Below are 24,374 nucleotides of genomic sequence, written 5' to 3' on the forward strand. Positions count from 1 at the left end.
CCTGACGCATCCTAGAAAATCCAGATAAGTTATGGTGCATTATTCTTAAACACAAGTACTTCCCTATGAATGGCACTTTGTTCTATAAAAAGGAAAAAGTTAAATCCTAGGTTTGGACTAGCATCTGTAGAGGTCTAGATATAATTAGGGAAAATCATTGGAATTAGGAAAGGATAGAAATATTGACGTCTGGACCGATAGATGGCTACTTAATGGTAGAAGCCCAAAGCCTAGAAACAACAACAATATACAAATAGTTAGCAAAGTCTCAGACATAATTGATAATAATTGAAATTGGAAACATAACTTGATTAACAACCTGTTTGATATGAATCATATTAAAGAAATCAATTTTCTAGAGCCCTGTAAATCAGCTTACAACTATCTTTGTAATAAGAAACACCATAACCTGACAGTGGATTGGGTTGGTATTTGGAAGCTAAATGTTATGCCTAGAGTTAAGACTTTTCTACAAAAAGTTCTCATTGGTTGTCTCCCAGTTAGAGAAAGTCTAGGTAGATATACTCACTTGTTCACAAATTGTGTTTTCTCTAAAGCTATTTGTAGGAGCCTCTCTCTTACTAGTTCTTACTATGCTGCAAATAATATGAATTTTAAAGATTGGTGTTTGATATGGTTAAACGATACAGCAAATAGGTATCAAATTACTTATATTCTATGGTACATCTGGAAGTTCAGGTGCATGGTAGTATTTGATAATGTTAAAGCTAATCATGTTGGTCTAATTGAGTTTCTCAGTAAGGATCTTCCAAATTATATCAACAAGACATATTTTCCTGTCAAAATTCTTGCACCAGTAAATGTGTTGATCCTCATCCAAACTGTTGTTATGATGGCAATAGTTCTTTGAGGGATCAACACTTCATTTTCTTTGATGAGGCTTTCCAAAGTAAAACGAATAAATTTGTTTATGGTATTGTTAAAAAAAATAACATTGGTAATATTATTGACATTATAGGGGGAACAGGATGGTGCTTTAGCTGTGAGGAAGCTGAATCCAGAGTGTGCAAAGAAACAGACAGATTGATGCAAGGATACAATAATGAAAGACTAACTTTCCTTAATGATAATAAGAATATTATTAATAGTACGAAGAAGAAGAATGATTTCTCTGTTGGTTGGAGATCTAAAGCTATTCTAAAACAAGCTTTAAATTTTGATATTTTTCTTAATAATTCTTCTTACTCTTACATTAAAAGAAATTGCAATAGTATTGTGGATAAGCTAGCTAAGTTATTAATTAGACATAAAGGTCTTAGTATTAATTCTAGATATTAGGATAAATCTAGAAAAGATCAGTGGTTCTTTAAATTATGTAATCAAAACAATGTAATTCCGCTTTCTTAGTTTTTGTATAGTTGTCTTTTATCAAAAAAAAAAAAAAAAGAGTTCATCCTTATTTTACTTTATCTTCTTAATGAGAAGAAATTTTTTTGGAACGAAAAGAAATTAACTGAATAAGTGATTACTGAATCTCACTTAACTTTCACGGCAAATAGCAATGAAAATATAGGATCCGAACTCTCGACTCGGCCTAGTTCTCCATGCACGTGATACTGAACTTAATTCTCATTTAAGTAGTCCTTGACCACCGACCGAGCTTTTTTTTGGTGGGTCCCTGGTTTCTTAATTCGCATATATTACTCCTTGTTTCCTAATCTCCCTATATTTCTATATCGTGACTGCTTAAGTCAATAAATGTGAGGCCATTTTATACTTTTAGTTAGAGAGCATCTCTGCTTTGCTAAACTGGATCGATTTTTTTTGTTCTTTAATAGTGTTAAAATTATCAAATTTTGGTGGATACAGATTCAACCTTATGTGCTTCATTACCAGTACAAATAGCAAAAAACCAAAAAATAGCAAAAAAAGAGCAAACGAAACGACCTAGGGTTTGGGATTCTGGTCAAGGCGCTGCAACAAAAACCAAAAAAAGCGATCAAACCAATGGTAATCTTGCTACAAGATGCCGCCCTCCTCTTGAATTGATGTTTAAGGGTTTTTTCCATGAGTCAAAGGAAGTCGCGTATACACATCCCAAATGGTTATTACTTAATCTGCAGTCGGCGACAGACTATCTGTCTCATGTATTAAAATAACACATTTGATAATATAGCTTTTCTATTTTTGGCATATACATATTTGCAAAACTAATACTCCCTCTGTTTCTGAAAGACTGTCCTCTATTCCATTTTGGTCAGTTTCAAAATTGTGTCCAGCTTCTGTTTATGGACGTATTTTTTCAATGATCTCTCCAATATACCCTTAAACCTTTTATATTTATAAAAAAAAAATTAATGGGACTCAATCTAAAAATCTATATAATTAAGGAGACATATTAATTCTACATTCCTTTTAAAAGACAACATATATGTTTCCAAATTAAATTCCGTATAAAGTTTATCCTCCATAAGTATACAATCTTTTTATCTTTATATTCTTTTCATTTCTTTTCTTTTTTGCAAAAATGGAATATGTTTTATTTATTTTTTATTTCCTATTTGCAATTCCATATCAATTTTTGGAAGTTTTTATTATTAAAATTTTAATTGAACTAAATTAGGCAAGTACTTGAGGGTAGACATGTAAACTACAATGGTCTTCTTAATATCTTGACAAAGTCAAACCGGACTATCTTTGTGAAACGGAGGGAGTATCTTTTTACATATTTTTCCTTATATTATATTTTGGTACTTTTTCTTGTGCGTGATATTTCTACGCACTGGATATTTTGGTAACTTTTTTTCTATTTTAACTAGCTTATATTAATGTTAATAACAATTTAAATTGTTAAAAAATAAGAAAAGAAAAAATTTAAAATAACAAAAATAAAATGATATCTGGTGATAAACTTGTTATCCTTACATTCGGTCATAGTTACAATAATGTGTGTAGACATATATTTTGACAAAAACTATGTGAGGAAACATTTATTACTATTTAGTTTCATATACGTAATTTTTCAATATAATTTGATTCATTAAAAGCATCTTTCGCGTTCCTGGAAACAAGGAATAACGGGATATGTTTGATTGTAGAGGTAGAACGACTGACAAGATATTTTTGTTGATTAAACAATCTCATCCCATGATTCTTTTATAAGGAGGTTTTTAAAGATTTCAACGTGACTAAAATTCCTTTTAATTTGGAAATACTTTTCATTTTTAGATTGGGTGTGAAATTTTCTCGTGACTTTCTCCATATTTTGTTTTTAGTTTAACCTTTTTTATTATGAAAAAAAAGGAGAAAAAAAATTAGTTATTCTCGCAATTTGTTATGTGCCAAAGTAATATGCACATAAAAACATGAATATGTAGTAGTAATAACTGTCGGGAAACCAAGAAAATTGGCATAGGTCCGCTTTTTGCTAACATAAATATGAGTACATTGGATAAATATTTTTGTTTTAAAAAACATTCTGTAAAACATTAATGTTTTTCATTTGTTTGGGTTAAGAACTCAAATTAACTAGTATCTCTACATAAAATGAAGTAAGGAATTTACTTGAAACTTTTTCTTGTATTTCGTGGCAGAAATCATGTTATAAACATCAACCATTACCGGAAATCGTACAATACACATGAGCATACCAGATACTTGCATTGGCCATCTGTTAAAAGTTAACAAGTATCAAGGATTCAAAGAGACTGAGATTCAACTCAGTTATCAATTTCTCTAAAGTATACATTTTATATCATTATACTATAGATGAAAGATATTTAATAATTTAGCGCAAAATAAATAAATACCATATAATCATAAGAAAACTAATATTAGTGATTTGTAGTATTATCTTCGATCCAACAACGTAACAAGATTACAAATAATACTATATATTTTCAAGATGGATATTATATATAATACATTATTATTATAATCTCCAGTTATATGCTAAATTTTGTCTAGGATGAGAGGCAGTATGTTGTTAGTTCAGAAGAAGCCTTAGTGGCAATGAACAACTAGAATAAGTCATTTTGCTTTTAGGGTCCAATTTATGCTTTATTGGAAGAGAATGATGAAGTAAAGATTCGTAACAAAATATTCAACTCGAAGAATTGACATGAAACTTTTTAAGGTTGTTAGAATTGCTCGGTTGAACCCATCAAGCATTGGTATGTTAAGTTTGGTTGTCACATTTTAGTTTCAAAACTCGGCGTTGGTTGATTTGATTACTAGAGTCAACTTTGTTAGGTTATATTGGGACATAGAAATAATGTGACTCGCTCTTATTACTTATGAAGATCCTGAAGACGTATCGGCATCAACGAACACATCATCCTTCCATTCGAGGTTCGTAACACAAACTCTACTTGTTTCGTTTTTATCTACGTTTTTTCAAGTCAGTATTTATTGAAAATATAATACACGAAGTATAGTTTGTTTACTTGTCTATAGTATCGATGACCCGGTCATTAAACTATCATCAAATTATCAAGGAAAGATATATATATATATATATACTAGCTATTTTACACAACTTTGGTATGTAGATTTACGATGTATAGTTTATCTATAGGCTTCGTAAATCGATATTACATTAATTGGTAACTGATTACTAATTAGCGTGTTTGAACTTCAATTATGAGTTCAACCTTTAGGATTATGATTCAACGTGATATCATAAACATAATTTAAGGAAGTAGAATTTCAAAACAAACGTTTCTTAATTGAAAGAAAGTTCGAGACAAGTCTTATTTGTATGTGAAAAAGCGGGGGTACAACAACCACACCCAACAATTCGATTAGCAATCTGTATGGAAAAACTCCAATATACTTACTAGAGAATCAACTATATAGTCATACTCAATCTAGAGAAAAGTATATCAAAGAGTTTATATCTCAATCTCTCGATTTGATCTTTACTCAAGCAAATAGAAATCTGCGAGTCTTTATCAAAGAGAGATAACTTGGATGGTACCAAATACCAATATCCAAGTGCCAATCACTTTAAATCAACAACCAAAAGGTCGGATATTCTAATTGATTGAACAACGCACAACCTGTGATATTTCAATTATATAAACAAATATAATGCGGAAAATAAATAGCACAAACACTAGAATTTTGTTAACGAGGAAACCGCAAATGCAGAAAAACCTCTGGACCTAGTCCAGATTGAACACACATTGTATTTAAGCCGCTACAAACACTAGCCTACTCCAAACTAACTTCAGTCTGGACTGTAGTTGAGCCCCAATCAATCTCACACTGATCCAAGGTACAGTTATGCTCCTACGCCTCTTATCCCAGCAAGATGCTACGTACTTGATTACCTTAGCTGATCTCACCCACAACTAAGAGATGCTACGACCCAAAGTCGAAGACTTTAATAAATAAACATGTATCACACAGAAAAGTCTACGGTAATAGATAAATCCGTCTCCCACGAGTATATCTACGAGTTTTGTTCCGTCTTTTGATAAATAAAGGTGAACAGGAACCAATTGATAACCCAGACTTATATTCCCGAAGAACAACCTAGTATTATCAATCACCCCATAATAATCTTAATCGACGCAGCGAAAAAATATATTGTGGAATCACAAACGATGATACGAAGTGTTTGTGATTTCTTTTCTATCTTTCCTATCGGAGAAATAAATCTCAAGCCAATTATTACAATTTTACTCAAAACGATAGAAACAGCAAGATCAGATCACAAAACTACAAGAAAAGTAGTATCGGTCTGGCTTCACAATCCCAGTGAAGTCTTTAAGTCGTTAACCTGGTTTAGAGAAGAAAACCCAAGGTTAAAGGAGAATATACTATAGCTTATGCAATTAGTATCACGTGTAAGGTGTGGGGATTAGGTTTCCCAGTTGCTAGAGTTCTCCCTTATATAGTCTTTCAAATCAGGGTTTGCAATCAATGTTAGCTTGGTAATAAAGCATTCAATATTCACCGTTAGATGAAAACCTGATTAGATTCAAGCTAATATTTCACAACCGTTGGATCGAAAACTTAGCTTGTTACACACAAATGAAATGTCCAATTTTGGGTTTATGTAACCGTTCCCAAACATTAACATTTGTTGGTGCAGCAATAGTTAACCAAATGGTTAGCCATATGATCACTTTCATATCCACCATATTCTTCTTCACCATAACTAGTCCAAATGACTCAAATGAACTAGTTAGAGAGTTGTTCAATTGCTATGAGATGTTATGTAACCACACAAGACACAATTGAAGAAAAAACGGTTTGATTCACTCGAATCAGTTCATGAACTTTATAGCCATGGTTTGCAAAAACATTCCTTAGTTTATATAAACATGAGTTCAAGAACAACTGATTTTAGATATAACCTACTCAAGTTCGCGGACTGGGTTCGCGTACTTAAGCTCATGGAAGGAGTTCACAAACTTCAGCATAAATTCTCGGGTCGAGAACTTCCTGAGTTCGCGGACTTGGCTCACGCCAAATTCCGTTTCTCTTGATCAACATAGTTCACAAACTTTGGTTCAAGGAATAAGGACTTATACATATATGTTTTTCCACAACAATGCTTATATCCTACCAATGGTTATGTAATCTAAACTCTCATTTCAATCATTGAAACATTCTCAGAGGATGTTATATAGTCGTTATTCACATACCATTTTTCGTCAGAGCAATTTCAAAAGTGATTGAAACATAACATGACATTCGTCACTAGGTAAATATGAATTTGTCTAAAGAGAAAGCTTACCAACACATATTTCGAGAAAGGTTGTAAGTTTAGCATCATCGTTGTTGAAAATCCGTAGCTATAACAACAAGAAAACAATAGTTCTCAATCATTGTTATACGGTGTCATAGTATCATTACACAGTGTCAAAGTCCAATTGTATCACAACTTCAACAACAATACTATGGTGATATGTATCACTCCCCCTTAGTCAATACTCCATCTCACATGGAAACCACTCCCCCTTACATAATGTTCCGAAAACCATATGTATTTGTAGTGTGAACTACATATTAATTCTCCCCATTTTTGTCAATAAAATTGGCAAAGGTACAAGAACGGGATCCTAATGAAATTTCCGAATGATACATTTCATGACCAAAAGAAAGAAACACATATCATCTTATTTAGATGCAATCATAAAGCCGAAGCTAAATGCATTCATCAAGGAGTTTTAAGATACAAGATAACCTTTATAATATTCCACAACTGCACTCCCCACAAAGATTTGGCAATTAAGCGCAAGGTCAAAAAGAATTCTCCCTCATAATATGTCATTCCCGAAAGAACAATAAGAGCGACCTTAGTTTCAAAAGAAAGAAGAATTTATTTGGACATAACAAATCACATACAAGAATGAATTTGAATCCAAAATACTCTATTAAATTAATCACAAGAGAACCCATGATTAATTAAATTGGAATACACAACCAAACGAATCACAAAAGTAATCAATTTAATTGGTCATACTTGACACAAGAGAATCTATGGAGCAATGCCTAAGTTAATCATGAAAATAATCAACCCAGTCAAAATCGCTCAAACATAATAAGACTTATTGAGTCATAACTAAATAACCAAACAAGATGATTAATTTAGTTCAATATGCTCGACATAAAGTACCTTACGGAACAACAACAAAGCTAATCATAAAAATAATCAACTTGGTTGTTTAGTGCTCAACATAAGACAGATTATGGAGCCTCATAGTAATACATAAAATATGGATCAGGGAAGATCAATACTGCGGAATACACAAGGATTCATTCTATTTTCCATCACCATTTTCAAAATGACATACAATAGAAATAATCCTTGAAAAAAAAGATTTTAACCTATCTTCCATCAATAATTGACAATATAGGCTTAACTTTTGTATTTTTCAAAAGTCAATTCATTCATTTATCAACATATGAATATCGATTTACGAAAGACTTTACTTCTGATAAGATATGGGACAATCATAGTTCACGGACGCAAACACACATGTCCCATGAACAATTTCAATATATAAAACCATAAAGATTAATACTGCAAAAATCATCTTCCAAACGAATTTAGAATTTAAACCAATAAATCTAAAAACATGAAGATGAAAACGTCGGACATAGTTATGTGTAATCACAATAATGGCTATTCCAAACTCTAGTTATTCTTCTAACAAAAACAAGAAAACAGAAGATTTACTTGTTAAACTAAATCAAATTATTATTCCAATGTCGAACACGAACTGAAGTCAAATAGACAGTTCTGGATCCTCATGAGTCTTGAGATCTTTGAACTTGTGATCGACATCATCTACTGCATCTTTCGAAAAGATATCTTCATTGAAAAGGTCCTTAATTTGTGCTTTCCTGAGACCAAGGTCAAATGTAACCTTTTCCAACTCAGTTCTTAACACATCAAGACTTTTAAAGGTATCAACAAGCTGCAGTTTTTCTTCCTTGTAACATTTAAGAAAGTCATGAACCGCTTCAGAAGAGATCATCTCCTCTTTCTCAACATCCTCATGTGTATAGGAAAAGTAACATGAGGCATTGGAATGATCATCATTAACAAGAGTTCTTTTCTCCTCCCTTTGGACTCAAAACCAATACCTTTAATAAGAAAGCCTCTAGCAAAATCACAAGTTCGTGAAGAGGAAGACATTCTTGACAAATCACACAAACCCAGAGTATGCAACATAACCCACAAGGAATAAAACAAGAAAAAAACTTTTTGCTACATAAGACTTCGAAAATGTCTCAATAAATTTCTTAACATCAATGAAGAAATTTAGAGCACAAGTGTAGCAGATCACGTAATTGCAATAAGATTTGCATTAAAAAGAGAGAAACGATAATAGACACTACAAAAACTACTTAGGCATTATTGTCTGCAGACACTAGTTTAGCTATAAACGATAAGAGGATATCTCAACTAAGCAGAACACCAAAATGCCACAATATACCTGATTTTTACACATCTTCCTCAACAAGATTTTTATGAGCAAGTTCTGTAGCTGCATATTTTCTGACTACTACATCCAAGTAAGATTAAAGACTAAAAACTACTTAAACATACAAGATTCAACATGAATAAGATGTAAGTAGCATGAAATGTAAAGATTGACACAAGCATATAACGTGGTTTGGCCATGAAGACCTACGTCCACGGAGAAGAAGATGTTTTCTTATTGATTATAAGGTCTTACCCTTGAAAGTGTTACAGATCTCTTCTAGATTTCTCACTTTCTCTATATCTAAATCTCTCTCAGGATTTCTCTGTAGAAAAACCATCTAAGATTACATAAGTTGTCCATATCCTGGTACATGGACTGGTATTGATAGACAGAATAAACTCGTAGTCGCTTGATCGTCCGAGCTGGGTGAGTTGTCATCCATCGTCCTGGCTCCCTCAGACTCGTTCTATACCGTCCCTCGCGATGACATACTTGGTTCTCCCTCCGAGTTTTCTTGCTATCCTTTGGATCGTGGTGCCCTTATGTGGAAAACCTCGTGTTCCATCGCCTCTAGGTCGTAGTATAGATCGTCTGAGTCTTCTGTCACGATGCCCAACTACCGAATTCTTGTTCTTATCCTTCATTAAATGCGGTCTTGCTTTTTAGACTTGACCGTCTGAGCAGATTAGACCTTTATACACACACGTCATTCATGTGGTGTTTGTGCAGTTGCCTCGACTAAGACAAATCCTTCTCTCATCGAATGATTCGGTGCTCCAACCTCATCATCTCATCATATATTCATCCCTTGGGATGTTGACACGTGGATGTTGGGTATTTTACCCACACAAGTTCTTAACCCTTGTGATTAATTAACACAAGTATGAGCTCTGAGCTCATTAAAAGAACCGTGTTTATGATCGAGTCTCCTTTTCCTCCTGAATCTAGAGAGATCCTTTTTTATTTGAGAAATTATCATAAAACTTACTGTCATCAAAATACGAGACATAGTTAGAGTTCTTACCAGAAGAATTTTGACTTGAGGAGGATGACAACCTGTCGACAATATCTTTATATCCTTCAATTATCTCCATCAAGTTATTTCTCATATCATCAATTTTTCTTCTTTATCCTGGAATTTCGTTCACATCAAGGGTAATGTTGTTTCCAGAGGAAACTACTTGATCTTTCCTTAGGCGATTCTTGTTAAGACTTCTATTTTGCTTCAGGACATTTGAGGAACTCATTGAACTGAACTTCCTGGTAACATACACAGGGTAAGTACGAAAACCAACTGGTTTAGACATACGAATGTCAGTTACACCTTTGAGAATTAAGTCTAAGGTGTGTTGAAGTTGAACCAAGGAGGTTTTATTCAACCTATAGTTTCTCTTTTGTTTAGCAGAGCCTTTTGCATCGCAAAAGAGGAATACTTTCTGATCACAAGAGTGATTAGACAAAGTAGTCTTAACAACATTAGGATATTTCTTCCTTCCAAGTGCTGTGGAACATCTTTGATCAATGGGAAATTCAGACACATTCTTTTTTACGGGAAGGGATTCCGATTTTACTTCTGGAGAAGGAACGTTTTCAGGCGTAGCAGAAGTACTTGGTATAGTAGACTGCTTAGAACATCCTTGAATAGAGAGTTTCTTCAAGCGATGTTCTATTTCTGCGGCATCCTTTTTGAGGCTTGCCTTAAGAACCATACGTGAGGAGTGATCCTCAGTATTTTCTTTGAAATTGCAGTCCCTTATTACACCAAGGAGAGTATTGACATGATTTTTTAACCGATTAAATCTATCATCTTGGATTCTAGCAAGATTTAGAATCAAATCACTCTCTTCAGTTGTTTCCTGTTCATTTAGAGAGATAGACTCTTTTGAAGGGTAATCGGAAAAGAACATGTCAAAGTCTGTCTGTCTTGTTTGAACACAAGGTTCGTCTATATTTGAGACTGAAGAATATTTCTCTTTAATAGAAGCATACGAGACAAAACTTTTATTTCTGGTGACGCGTTTAACGGAGATAGTATCGTCCATCCTCAGATTGCTACAGACACAGACTTGTAAGGTCTTAAACGTGTTTGCCTGCTCTGATACCAATTGAAAAAGCGAGGGTACAACAACCACACCCAAAAATTCGATTAGCAATCTGTATGGACAAACTCCAATATAATTTCTAGAGAATCAAGTAGACAGTCAAACTCAATCTAGAGAAAATTATATCAAAGAGTTTATATCTCAATCTCTCGATTTGATATTTACTCAAGAAAATAGAAATCTGCAAGTCTTTATCAAAGAGAGATAACTTGGATGGTACCAAAGACCAATATCCAAGTGTCAATCAATTTAAATCAACAACCAAAAGGTCGGATATTCTAATTGATTGAACAACGCAGAACCTGTGATATTTCAATTATATAAACAAATATAATGTGGAAAATAAATAACACAGACATCCGAATTTTGTTAACGAGGAAACCGCAAATTCAGAAAAACCCCAGGACCTTGTCCAAATTGAACACACACTGTATTAAGCCACTACATACACTAGCCTACTCCAAACTAACTTCGGTCTGGACTGTAGTTGAACCCCGATCAATCTCACAGTGATCCAAGTTACATTTATGCTCCTACGCCTCGGATCCAAGCAGGATGCTACATACTTAATTCCCTTAGCTGATCTCACCCACAACTAAGAGTTTCTACGACCCAAAGTCGAAGACTTTAATAAACAAACCTGTATATCACACAGAAAATTCTACGGTAATACATAAATCCGTCTCCCACGAATATACCTACGATTTTTGTTCCATCTTTTGATAAATCAAGGTGAACATGAACCAATTGATAACCAGAACCTATATTCCCGAAGAACAATCTAGTATTATCAATCACCTCACAATAATCTTAATCGACGCAGCGAAAAAAGATATTTTGGAATCACAAACGATGAGACGAAGTGTTTGTGATTTCCTTTCTATATATCTTTCCTATTGATAGACGCATTTATGTGTCTAATGTGTCCTCAATGTTCCGTATTATTAGTACTCGATTTCGTACTTATTATGGTGTTTTATGTGTTTGTAGGGGAAATAAACATTCTTGAAAAAATCGGCTCGAAAAGTTACTCAGGGCACCCCCGGAGGACATTTGCTATACGGACCCTCACTTTGGATAAGGGGTAAACTAATTACTAAGGGAACTCCATTTCTAGGCAACTGCTAATCGCACCCTAGGACCGGATAGGGGGCAACCCTTCTTCTTCATTTCAAATTCATTTTTTGGCGGGAAGAAGAGTTCACTCCTGGCAGTTTTCTCGATCGGATTTTGGATGGGTTAGATGTAGACTAAATCGCTGAAACTTCATGGGTGGACGTGATATAGCCTAAAAGGCTTGGTATGGGCCTTTGGTTAAATCCAATTTGGCTGGATATTCCGCGAGAAGAAAACCGGCAGCACGTTATTGATGGAGTTATTAACGGGATTTTCATGAGTTGGAGAGAGTTCGCACATGCTAGGAAGATTATAACAACCATTTGGACCGTGACAGAGATAAATAAGGAGATTTTGCAGTTGTATAACGCGTGCAGGATTAGAAAAGGGAAAGAATATTTTCCCGTGTCTGACAGAGTTATTGAGAATTATCCTTGAGTTATTACAGCGATTCTTAGGCCCAGTGAAGTATAAAAAGAGTGTTCGGGGGTAAGAAAAGGGGGATGAAGAATTTGGGAGAGTTGCAGAGCATCAGAAAGTCGAGATAATCAAGTGGCAGGAAACCACCATTTCTGCTGCTGTGAAGAAAACGAAGAACATCGACCCACTCATTGGACGCCTAAGGACAGTCGTTTATGCTACAGTGGTAACGACCCACAGCCAAGGGTCGTAGTTTAGGAGACAGTCTTAGAGCAATAGTAGTTCTCTGGTTTGTAACAAATATAATTGTTACAAACCCGATTTTGAATTATTTCTCCATTTTCTCCTTGTAAACACCTTTTTGAGCAATGAAAAATTCCTTTGAGTGTGTTTTCACCATGCGGAGCTAGACCCCATCACTGGGACAATGGAGGAAGCAACTTTTCATGATTGTGGTAAATGAATTAATTCTTTTATTGACTTTTTGCATAGATTTAATTGCTTTATGATTTCTATTAATTATTTGTTATTTTGTTAGATGTCGCATGCTTAGTTCTAAATACTTTAGATGCGTCATGCTTTTAACTTACAAATAATATTTTACGAAATCTATTTTTGGCAAAGAACTAGAGTCACAACTTCTTTTGTTTGAGCTATATTGTCTAGAGTTAATGACTGAACCATAACAATATGAAAAGTAGTTGAATCCCGCGTCTCAGCGTCTCTTCATCTTGTGACAAATTGTGTATATATATTTTTCCTTATTTCCTTTATTAAGTCTTAAAACAAATTCTCAACAAATCTGAGTGAACGAATCATCTTACTACAACTCAATTGAAAATCACATCAATTTTTGGCGCTGCCGACGCGGATTTGTTTATAAATTTGTGTTTAGTTTTTTTTTTTATTTGTTCCTTTTTACGCCTTTTGGTATTTCTTGTTTGCTTTCAGATTTGGAACTGAGCTAAAGAAAAGGGGAGAAAGTGCTGAAAACAAAAGCGAAGCCAAAGAAGAAAAGAAAGGAGGAATCCAAAAGGAGTGAAGAAGAAAATTTTGTATATAGATATTCTATTTTATTTTATTTTATTAGAAACTGTAATTAAGGTTTTTATTTTTGTAATCTTTTATTTTTAGACATTTTTTATTTTCGGACATTGAACTTTGCGACTTTATTTTTTTTAAACCTTACGGAAAGGTAGTTTTAAATATAAACTGTGTGCAGAGAAGGACGACGATTACAATATCGTCTCGGCCCCTCGGGTTCGTACACGACATTGGAGTTGTGGCCCGAGTCGACTTCAACGGTTCATCCCCCGTCTGGAACGGTAGGTAAGAATTCTAAACACCCGTGAATCCCCTGTCAGGGGGTTTACTGGATGATTTTGTATGCCTATATGTTGAGGACCTGAAATCAGATTTAATTTTCTAGTAAAGGGCAAGGCCTGGCCAAATCAAGATAAGGACTCGGATTTCATCATCGTTTTCTTCTTTCCTGCCTTAGGAACACGTAACCTACGTGAACCTAAGCCTAAAATTTTGACTAGAACGAGACCGATAGGGTAACGAGCTTAATAGGAAAGTCATTCGAGAAATATTGGTTACTCTTTTAAGCATACTTCGAAGTTCATGATGGTTTCTGTGAGTTGAATGCGTGACTGCGCCTCCTTGTAATGCAGTGAGGCCTTGGGTATCAAAGCTCCACGCAGCTTCCCTCGCCTCTATTCAACTTACTTTGACTCGAATTGATTCCAGAGGGGTTTGCTTTAATTGTAACGAATTCCATTTCGAAGGGTTAGAAGCTGGTCTAGAAACAATCTAAGTGGAGCCATCATGATTTTTGTTTTCTAGATAAAATAGGCTTGTTATGGTCGAGTCAGCCTTCTTTGTGTTTGTTTAGAACTCCCTTGCAGTTAGGATGTCGAATTGGTATTATAATAGCCAATACAATGAGTATCCGACTGAGCAGCTTGGGCATTATCCTTTTTATGACCATAGTGTGAATAGTGATTGGGAACGCGAAACTTTTGAAGGTTATGGTCCATACCATTGTGAGCCCAATTACTATCCACATACCCACAGGTCATACGAGCAAAATAATCCTTCTATTTCTCTATAAGAGTCTCTCAAGAGTTTCAATGAGTCAACACAGAAGTTATTTATGAAAGAGACTTATAATATTCTTCTCCCAGAAGAGTCCGTACAGCGGTCACCTAAGATATCTCTAGAAAAGACCCTCAAGCAATTTACTGAGAGTACAAATAGGATTGTGGAAAAACTTGCTCAAGATAGTCTTAATTTACAGTGTAGTTTTCCCAATACCACTCTCGAAAATTTTAACGACCCACAGCCAAGAGTCGTAGTTCAGGAGGCAGTCTTAGAGCAACAATAGTTCTCTGGTTTGTAACAAATATAATTGTTACAAACCCGATTTTGAATTATTTCTCCATTTTCTCCTTGTAAACACCATTTTGAGCAATGAAAAATTCCTTTGAGTGTGTTTTCACCATGCAGAGCTAGACCCCATCACTGGGACAATGGAGGAAGCAACTTTTCATGATTGTGGTAAATGAATTAATTCTTTTATTGACTTTTTGCATAGATTTAATTGCTTTATGATTTCTATTAATTATTTGTTATTTTGTTAGATGTCGCATGCTTAGTAATAAATAATTTAGATGCGTCATGCTTTTAACTTACAAATAATATTTTACGAAATCTATTTTTGGCAAAGAACTAGAGTCACAGCTTCTTTTGTTTGAGCTATATTGTCTAGAGTTAATGACTGAACCATAACAATATGAAAAGTAGTTGAATCCCGCGTCTCAGCGTCTCTTCATCTTGTGACAAATTGTGTATATATATTTTTCCTTATTTCCTTTATTAAGTCTTAAAACAAATTCTCAACAAATCTGAGTGAACTAATCATCTTACTACAACTCAATTTAAAATCACATTAATTTTTGGCGCTGCCGAGGCGGATTTGTTTATAAATTTGTGTTTAGTTTTTTTTTTTTATTTGTTCCTTTTTACGCCTTTTGGTATTTCTTGCTTGCTTTCAGATTTGGAACTGAGCTAAAAAAAAAGGGGAGAAAGTGATGAAAACAAAAGCGAAGCCAAAGAAGAAAAGAAAGGAGGAATCCAAAAGGAGTGAAGAAGAAAATTTTGTATATAGATATTCTATTTTATTTTATTTTTTTAGAAACTATAATTAAGGTTTTTATTTTTGTAATCTTTTATTTTTAGACATTTTTTATTTTCGGACATTGAACTTTGGAAGGGTAGTTTTAAATATAAACTGTGTGCAGAGAAGGACGACGATTACGATATCGTCTCGGCCCCTCGGGTTCGTACACGACATTGGAGTTGTGGCCCGAGTCGGCTTCAACGGTTCATCCCCCGTCTGTAACGGGAGGTAAGAATTCTAAACACCCGTGAATCCCCTGTCAGCGGGTTAACTGGAGGATTTTGTATGCCTATATGTTGAGGACCTGAAATAGGATTTAATTTTCTAGTAAAGGGCAAGGCTTGGACACACCCAACAATTCGATTAGCAATATGTATGGACAAACTCCAATATACTTACTAGAGAATCAACTAGACAATCATACTCAATCTAGAGAAAAGTATATCAAAGAGTTTATATCTCAATCTCTCGATTTGATCTTTACTCAAGCAAATAGAAATATGCGAGTCTTTATCAAAGAGAGATAACTTGGATGGTACCAAATACCAATATCCAAGTGCCAATCACTTTAAATCAACAACCAAAAGGTCAGATATTCTAATTGATTGAACAACGCACAACCTGTGATATTTCAATTATATAAACAAATATAATGCGGAAAAGAAATAACACAAACACTAGATTTTTGTTAACGAGGAAACCGCAAATGCATAAAAACCTCGGGACCTAGTCCAGATTGAACACACATTGTATTTAAGCCGCTACAGACACTAGCCTACTCCAAACTAACTTCAGTCTGGACTTTAGTTGAGCCCCAATCAATCTCACACTGATCCAAGGTACAATTATGCTCCTACGCCTCTGATCCCAGCAGGATGCTACGTACTTGATTCCCTTAGCTGATCTCACCCACAACTAAGAGCTGCTACGACCCAAAGTCGAAGACTTTAATAAACAAACATGTATCACACAGAAAAGTCTACGGTAATAGATAAATCCGTCTCCCACGAGTATATCTACGAGTTTTGTTCCGTCTTTTGATAAATCAAGGTGAACAAGAACCAATTGATAACCCAGACTTATATTCCCGAAGAACAGCCTAGTATTATCAATCACCTCATAATAATCTTAATCGACGCAGCGAAAAAAAATATTGTGGAATCACAAACGATGATACGAAGTGTTTGTGATTTCTTTTCTATATTTCCTATCGGAGATATAAATCTCAAGCCAATTATTACAATTTTACTCAAAACGATAGAAACAGCAAGATCAGATCACAAAACTACAAGAAAAGTAGTATCGTTCTGGCTTCACAATCCCAGTGAAGTCTTTAAGTCGTTAACCTGGTTTAGAGAAGAAAACCCAAGGTTAAAGGAGAATCGACTCTAGCTTATGCAATTAGTATCACATGTAAGGTGTGGGGATTAGGTTTCCCAGTTGCTAGAGTTCTCCCTTATATAGTCTTTCAAATCAGGGTTTGCAATCAATGTTAGCTTGGTAATAAAGCATACAATATTCACCGTTAGATGAAAAACTGATTAGATTCAAGCTAATATTTCACAACCGTTGGATCGAAACCTTAGCTTGTTACACACAAATGAAATGTCCAATTTTGGGTTTATGTAACCGTTCCCAAACATTAACATTTGTTGGTGCAACAATAGTTAACCAAATGGTTAGCCATATGATCACTTTCATATCCACCACATTCTTCTTCACCATAACTAGTCCAAATGACTCAAATGAACTAGTTAGAGAGTTTTTCAATTGCTTAGATCTTATGTAACTACACAAGACAAAATTGAAGAAAAAACGATTTGATTATCTTGAATCAGTTCATGAACTTTATAGCCATGGTTTGCAAAAGCATTCCTTAGTTTATATAAACATGAGTTCAAGAACAACTGATTTTAGATATAACCTACTCAAGTTCGCGGACTGGGTTCGCGTACTTAAGCTCATGGAAGGAGTTCACAAACTTCAGCATAAATTCTCGGGTCGAGAACTTCCTGAGTTCGCGGACTTGGCTCACGCCAAATTCCGTTTCTCTTGATCAACAAAGTTCACAAACTTTGGTTCAAGGAATAAGGACTTATACATATATGTTTTTACACAACAACGCTTATATCCTACCAATGGTTATGTAATCTAAACTCTCATTTCAATCATTGAAACATTCTCAGAGGATGTTATATAGTCGTTATTCACATACCATTTTTCGTCAGAGCAATTTCAAAAGTGATTGAAACATAACATGACATTCGTCACTAGGTAAATATGAATTTGTCTAAAGCGAAAGCTTACCAACACATATTTCGAGAAATGGATAGGCGAGTTAAACTCGGCTCGAAATAGCAAATTTGTATAATGAAAGTCTATATATCAAAACGACTTTTGTCTCAAGAATAAGAGATATAGTAAATAGACTTTTGAGTGACAGATAAGTTCAAGTTTCCACATACCTTTTAGTCGATGAAGTTCCACCAGTTCTTTGAGCAGTCCTTCGTCTTGTATGATGATTGACATGGAGTCTTGAGCTCAACTACACTTTATATCCTATTCTGAGACCTGTAGCTATAATAGGCTAGAAACCAAGACTTATAGTTTTGATCACTAACATTGACAAACATGCTTGAGATAGCAACGCATGCGAGTTCGACCGAGCAATGCTCTAACAATCTCCCCCTTTGTCAATTTTAGTGACAAAACTATTAATACATATGGAATACAAAAAATAAATAAATAAACTTTTGTAGATCCTATTCCACATGCCTAATCTTCAACATTACTTTAAATCTTCGTCACTTTCAAGTACTCCAATGATCCCAAAGGTTGTAAGTTTAGCATCATCGTTGTTGAAAATCCGTAGCTATAACAACAAGAAAACAATAGTTCTCAATCATTGTTAAACAGTGTCATAGTATCATTACATAGTGTCAAAGTCCAATTGTATCACAACTTCAACAACAATACTATGGTGATATGTATCACTCCCCCTTAGTCAATACTCCATCTCACATGGAAACCACTCCCCCTTACATAATGTTCCGAAAACCATATGTATTTGTAGTGTGAACTACATATTAATTCTCCCCATTTTTGTCCATAAAATTGGCAAAGGTACAAGAACGGGATCCTAATGAAATTTCCGAATGATACATTTCATGACCAAAAGAAAGAAACACATATCATCTTATTTAGATGCAATCATAAAGCCGAAGCTAAATGCATTCATCAAGGAGTTTTAAGATACAAGATAACCTTTATAATATTCCACAACTGCACTCCCCACAAATATTTGGCAATTAAGCGCAAGGTCAAAAAGAATTCTCCCTCATAATAAAACACCATAATAAGTACGAAATCGAGTACTAACAATACGGAACATTGAGGACACATAAATGCGTCTATCACCTATCCGAGATATAAATCTCAAGCCGAGATATAAATTTCCCCTACAAACACATAAAACACCATAATAAGTACGAAATCGAGTACTAACAATTGTACTCAAAACGATAGAAACAACAAGATCAGATTACACAACTACAAGAAAAGTAGTATCGGTCTGGCTTTACAATCCCAATGAAGCCTTTAAGTCATTAACCTGGTTTAGAGAAGAAAACCCAAGGTTAAAGGAGAATCGACTCTAGATTATGCAAATAGTATCACGCGTAAGGTGTGGGGATTAGGTTTCCCAGTTGCTAGAGTTCTCCCTTATATAGTCTTTCAAATCAGGGTTTGCAATCAATGTTAGCTTGGTAACAAAGAATTCAATATTCATCGTTAGATGAAAACATGATTAGATTCAAGCTAATATTTCTCAACCATTGGATCAAAACCTTAGCTTGTTACACACAAATGAAATGTCCAATTTTGGGTTTATGTAACCGTTCCCAAACATTAACATTTGTTGGTTCAGCAATAGTTAACCAAATGGTTAGCCATATGATCACTTTCATATCCACCATATTCTTCTTCACCATAAATAGTCCAAATGACTCAAGTGAACTAGTTAGATAGTTGTTCAATTGCTTAGATATTATGTAACTACACAAGACACAATTGAAGCAAAAACGGTTTGATTCAATCGAATCGGTTCATGAACTATATAGCCACGGTTTGCAAAAGCATTCCTTATTTTACATAAACATGAGTTCAAGAACAACCGATTTTAGATATAACCAACTCAAGTTCGCGGACTTAAGCTCACGGAAGGAGTTACAAACTCCAGCAGAAATTCTCGGGTCGAGAACTTCCGCCAGTTCACGGACGTGGCTCATGCCACATTCCGTTTCTCTTGATCAACAAAGTTCGCAAACTTTGGTTCAAGGAATAAGGACTTATACATATATCTGTTTCCATAACAATGCTTATATCCTACAAATGGTTATGTAATCTAAACTCTCATTTCAATCATTGAAACATTCTCAGAGGACGTTATATAGTCGATATTCACAGACCATTTTTCGTCAGAGAAATTTCCAAAGTGATTGAAACATGACATGACATTCGTCACTAGGTAAAGATGAATTTGTCTAAAGCGAAAGCTTACCAACACATATTTCGAGAAATAGATAGGCGAGTTAAACTCGGCTCGAAATAACAAATGTGTATAATGAAAGTCTATATATCAAAACAACTTTTGTCTCAAGAATAAGAGATAGAGTAAATAGACTTTTGAGTGACAGATAAATTCAAGTCTCCACTGTAGTTGCAGGAAATCCCACACTACACCCCTCATATGATTTCATTATTAATCAACTCATTTTTGGGTTTATACTCTTAATTTTATTGACCAATCTTAGAATAATCTTACAAGAAAAGATAAAGAAATTAAGAATGATCTCTGCTCTAGACTTTCTCTCTCCTATTTACTTGTTTCTTACCCAAAAAAGATCTCCCCCTCTTTTTACAACTCGAACGACCATTTATAAGGAAATACATAGTGGATGACAGCTAATCTGTCCTTTATTTTCGGGTATGGTGTGCGACATTCTCGCAACCTTACAAATGTAAATTTCGCAAACTCTCTAATTTTTTCAGGACTATCATATCTTTCTCGTGATCTTAGATGACGTCATTTTTATTCCTTCTGGAGAAATTAAAACAATTCCAACTCAATTTCCTTCTTCATTTGATGATCCATCCACCAATATCTCCCATCTATTTGGTTCTGTTAATAAATCTTTTGGATCTCCATGTCTTCTTCTACATCCATCATTTCTTCTACTGCTTCATCTTCTTCTAAAGGAAATTCTGCCAAGAAATCTGCAACAACTTGTGATTTTGGTGAAGACAAAATTTCATATTTAATATCAAAGTGGCCTACTTGTGCATTCCATATCTCCACTCTTCCTGATCTTTTAGAATTCTTCATCACTGATTCAATTGGTACTTTTGTTAATACCTTTATCTTGTGTGCTTTAAAGTATATGCGAAGCTTAAATGATGCATAAACTAATGCTAAGATTAACTTTTCAATCTTTGAGTAATTCTTCTCAGCAGTATTAAAAGTTTTGCTAATGTAATAAATGGGTTTCTCCACTCCTGCGTCTACTCGCAATAACACAGCACTTAATGCATGCGACGTCGTCGCAAGATAAATCAATAATTCTTCTCCTGATTCTGCTTTTTGTAAAATAGTTGTATTCATAAGATGTTCTTTGATTCCTTGAAAAGCTTTTTCACATTCATCAGTCCATTTAAATTCCGCACCCTTCTTGAGTATATCGAAAAAATATTTGCATTTGTCTGATGATCGCGAAATGAATCTCCCCAGCGAAGCTAGAATCCCATTCAACTTCTGTACATCTTTTATTGTTGTTGGTGTTGGCATGTCACGAACTGCTTGCAATTTTTCCGGATCAACCTGTATTCTTTTTTTTGATACAATGTAGCCTAAAAATTTTCCCGATGCAACTCCAATAGTACACTTCTCAGGATTCAATTTAATGTTGTACTGCCGCATTTGTTCAAAAATCTCCCTCAGGTCTTGTACATGGTCTTTAGCTTCTTTACTCTTTACTAACATGTCATCCACGTATACTTCTAATGTTTTGTGTATCCATTTTGCGAACACCTTCTCTACCATTCTTTGGTATGTCGCTCCCTCGTTTCGCAAACCAAATGGCATTTTCGTGTAACAATATAAACCTCTAGGGGCAAATAAAGCAGTATGTTCTTGATCTTCTTCAGCGAGAGGGATTTGGTTATACCCTTTGTATCCATATAAAGATGATACCCTATCATTTCCCGCTGCGGATTCCACCATTTGAGGAGTATCTGGTAACGAAAAACTATCTTTGGGGCAAGCTTTGTTTAAATGAGTGAAATCTATGCAAATCCTGATTCCTTTGTTTTTCTTTGGGACAATGACCATATTCGCTATCCATTCTGGGTATTTAGCTTCTCTTATGATTCCCGCCTCAAGCATTTTCTGTAGTTCTTCTTCTATTTGGGAATGGTAAGTTGTTGCAATTTTTCTTATTCTCTGTTTAAATGGTCTCACATTTTTGTTAACCTCCAACTTGTGGCATGCAATTGATGGATCTATTCCAGGTATCTCATCCATGTTTCCTACGAAAACATCTTTATATTCTCGGAACAAGTTAACGGTTCTTTCTTCTTCTTCCATATCCATTTTGGTTCCAATTCTCAATATTAGAGCTTCCTCTATAGTCCCAACGTTTATTTTTTTGTTGGTTCTGCGGCAGTGTAACTGGGTTTAGGTTCTCCCATTGGTGTTGGTTCTTTTATTGTTTTCATAGGTCCTTCTCCTTCTTCTGAAATTTCGCTGGGTATTCCTTTGCCTTCTTTTTCCCTTTTCATATATACTCTAAATTCTTCTTCTTTCTTTCCTTCCTTTGCCAACTTTCTGCGAAATTGTTTCTTTTTTGCTTGTCCTTCATAATGCTTTACTTCAATTTGATGACATAATTTCGCATTGTCAACATCTTCTCTGATTTCACCTATTCCATTTGGTGTGGGGAATTTAATACATTGATGTAACGTTGATACCACAGCTTTTATCGCATGTATCCATGGTCTTCCTAATAGCATATTATATGGCGATTCCATATCCACCACGCACAACGTTATATGTGTTTCGATTTCTCCAAGTGGAATTAATACCACTATCTCTCCTTTAGGTTTTGTTGTGGATTTTCCAAAGCCGTGAACCAAATATGTTGAACTGGACATTTCTTCATCTTTCAATCCCATTCCCCGGAATGCGTGATAAAATATTATATCCACTGAACTTCCTGTATCGATTAAAGTTCTGTTCAATATCCATTCTCCTATGGATTTTGTCGTTGTCTCCTTCTCTTTTCGTGTAATAGGCACTGTGATAACCAACAGAGATGTGTGGTTCAAATTTTCTTTTGGTATTTCTGCCGCCATGAATGTAATTTTTTGCTTTTCCCAATCTTTCAAGGGTGATGTCTTTTCTACCGCCATAACTTTCCTTCCTTCAAAATTTCGTTTATGTATTCTTCCTTTGATGTTTTCATAGAATTCATTAATCATCGTTTTTGTTATCATATTACACTCCAATCTTTTGTCATCTTCATTAATTCTATTCATCTTTCTTCTAACTGATTCACTGATTTATTTAATCACTTTCTTGATTTGAATATTCTCAACAACAATCTTCAACTTTCGATCTTCAATCTCCCTATTTCTAGCGCCATTATGTAGTTGCAGGAAATCCCACACTACACCCCTCATATGATTTCATTATTAATCAACTCATTTTTAGGTTTATACTCTTAATTTTATTGATTAATCTTTGAATATTCTTACAAGAAAAGATAAAGAAATTAAGAATGATCTCTGCTCTAGACTTTCTCTCTCCTATTTACTTGTTTCTTACCCAAAAAAGATCTCCCCCTCTTTTTACAACTCCAACGACTATTTATAAGGAAATACATAGTGGATGACAGCTAATATGTCCTTTATTTTCGGGTATGGTCTGCGACATTCTCGCAGCCTTACAAATGTTAATTTTGCAAACTCTCTAATTTTCGCAGGACTATCATATCTTTCTCGTGATATTAGCTGACGTCATTTATTTTATCATTTCTGAAATTGTTCTGCGACGCTGTTGTGCCGTGTTATTGATAATTTCGCTGAAGGATTGTCATTGCGAGATTCTGATCCTACATCTTGCCTCTTCTCATATCTTCTCTGCAAAGTAGAGAATGATGTGAGAAATGCCGCAGTTGTTCATCTTTTCATATTCTGCATTTCTCACACGTATTCTTTCTTCCATTTATTTCTCGACACGTCTTTTGTAACCGTTGCTTTTTAACCGCTTATATCTTTCCGTATTAATCATGTTTATTTTCTCGAGGAGAAATTCCCTCTCTATATATTCCTTCTCATTCTCTTTTTCTTTCTTTTTATTTTCTCTGCAACTTCATCGTTCTTCTGCAAATTCCATTATTGCAACTTTTATTCTTTTTTCTTCAATCTTTTTAAGTTCTTCTTCATCTTCATCCTATTTCTGTTCCAACTTCTGTTCCCTTCCACTTACTCATCTCTTCTAAATCTCCTGCGACATCTTCTCAAGATAAACCTTTATCTCCAATTCGCGAAAAAGCTGTCTCAGACTTCATTTCTTTAGCTGACCTCTCA

Source organism: Papaver somniferum, chromosome 1 (genome assembly GCF_003573695.1).
Source record: "Papaver somniferum cultivar HN1 chromosome 1, ASM357369v1, whole genome shotgun sequence".
In the NCBI taxonomy this organism is placed as follows: domain Eukaryota; kingdom Viridiplantae; phylum Streptophyta; class Magnoliopsida; order Ranunculales; family Papaveraceae; genus Papaver; species Papaver somniferum.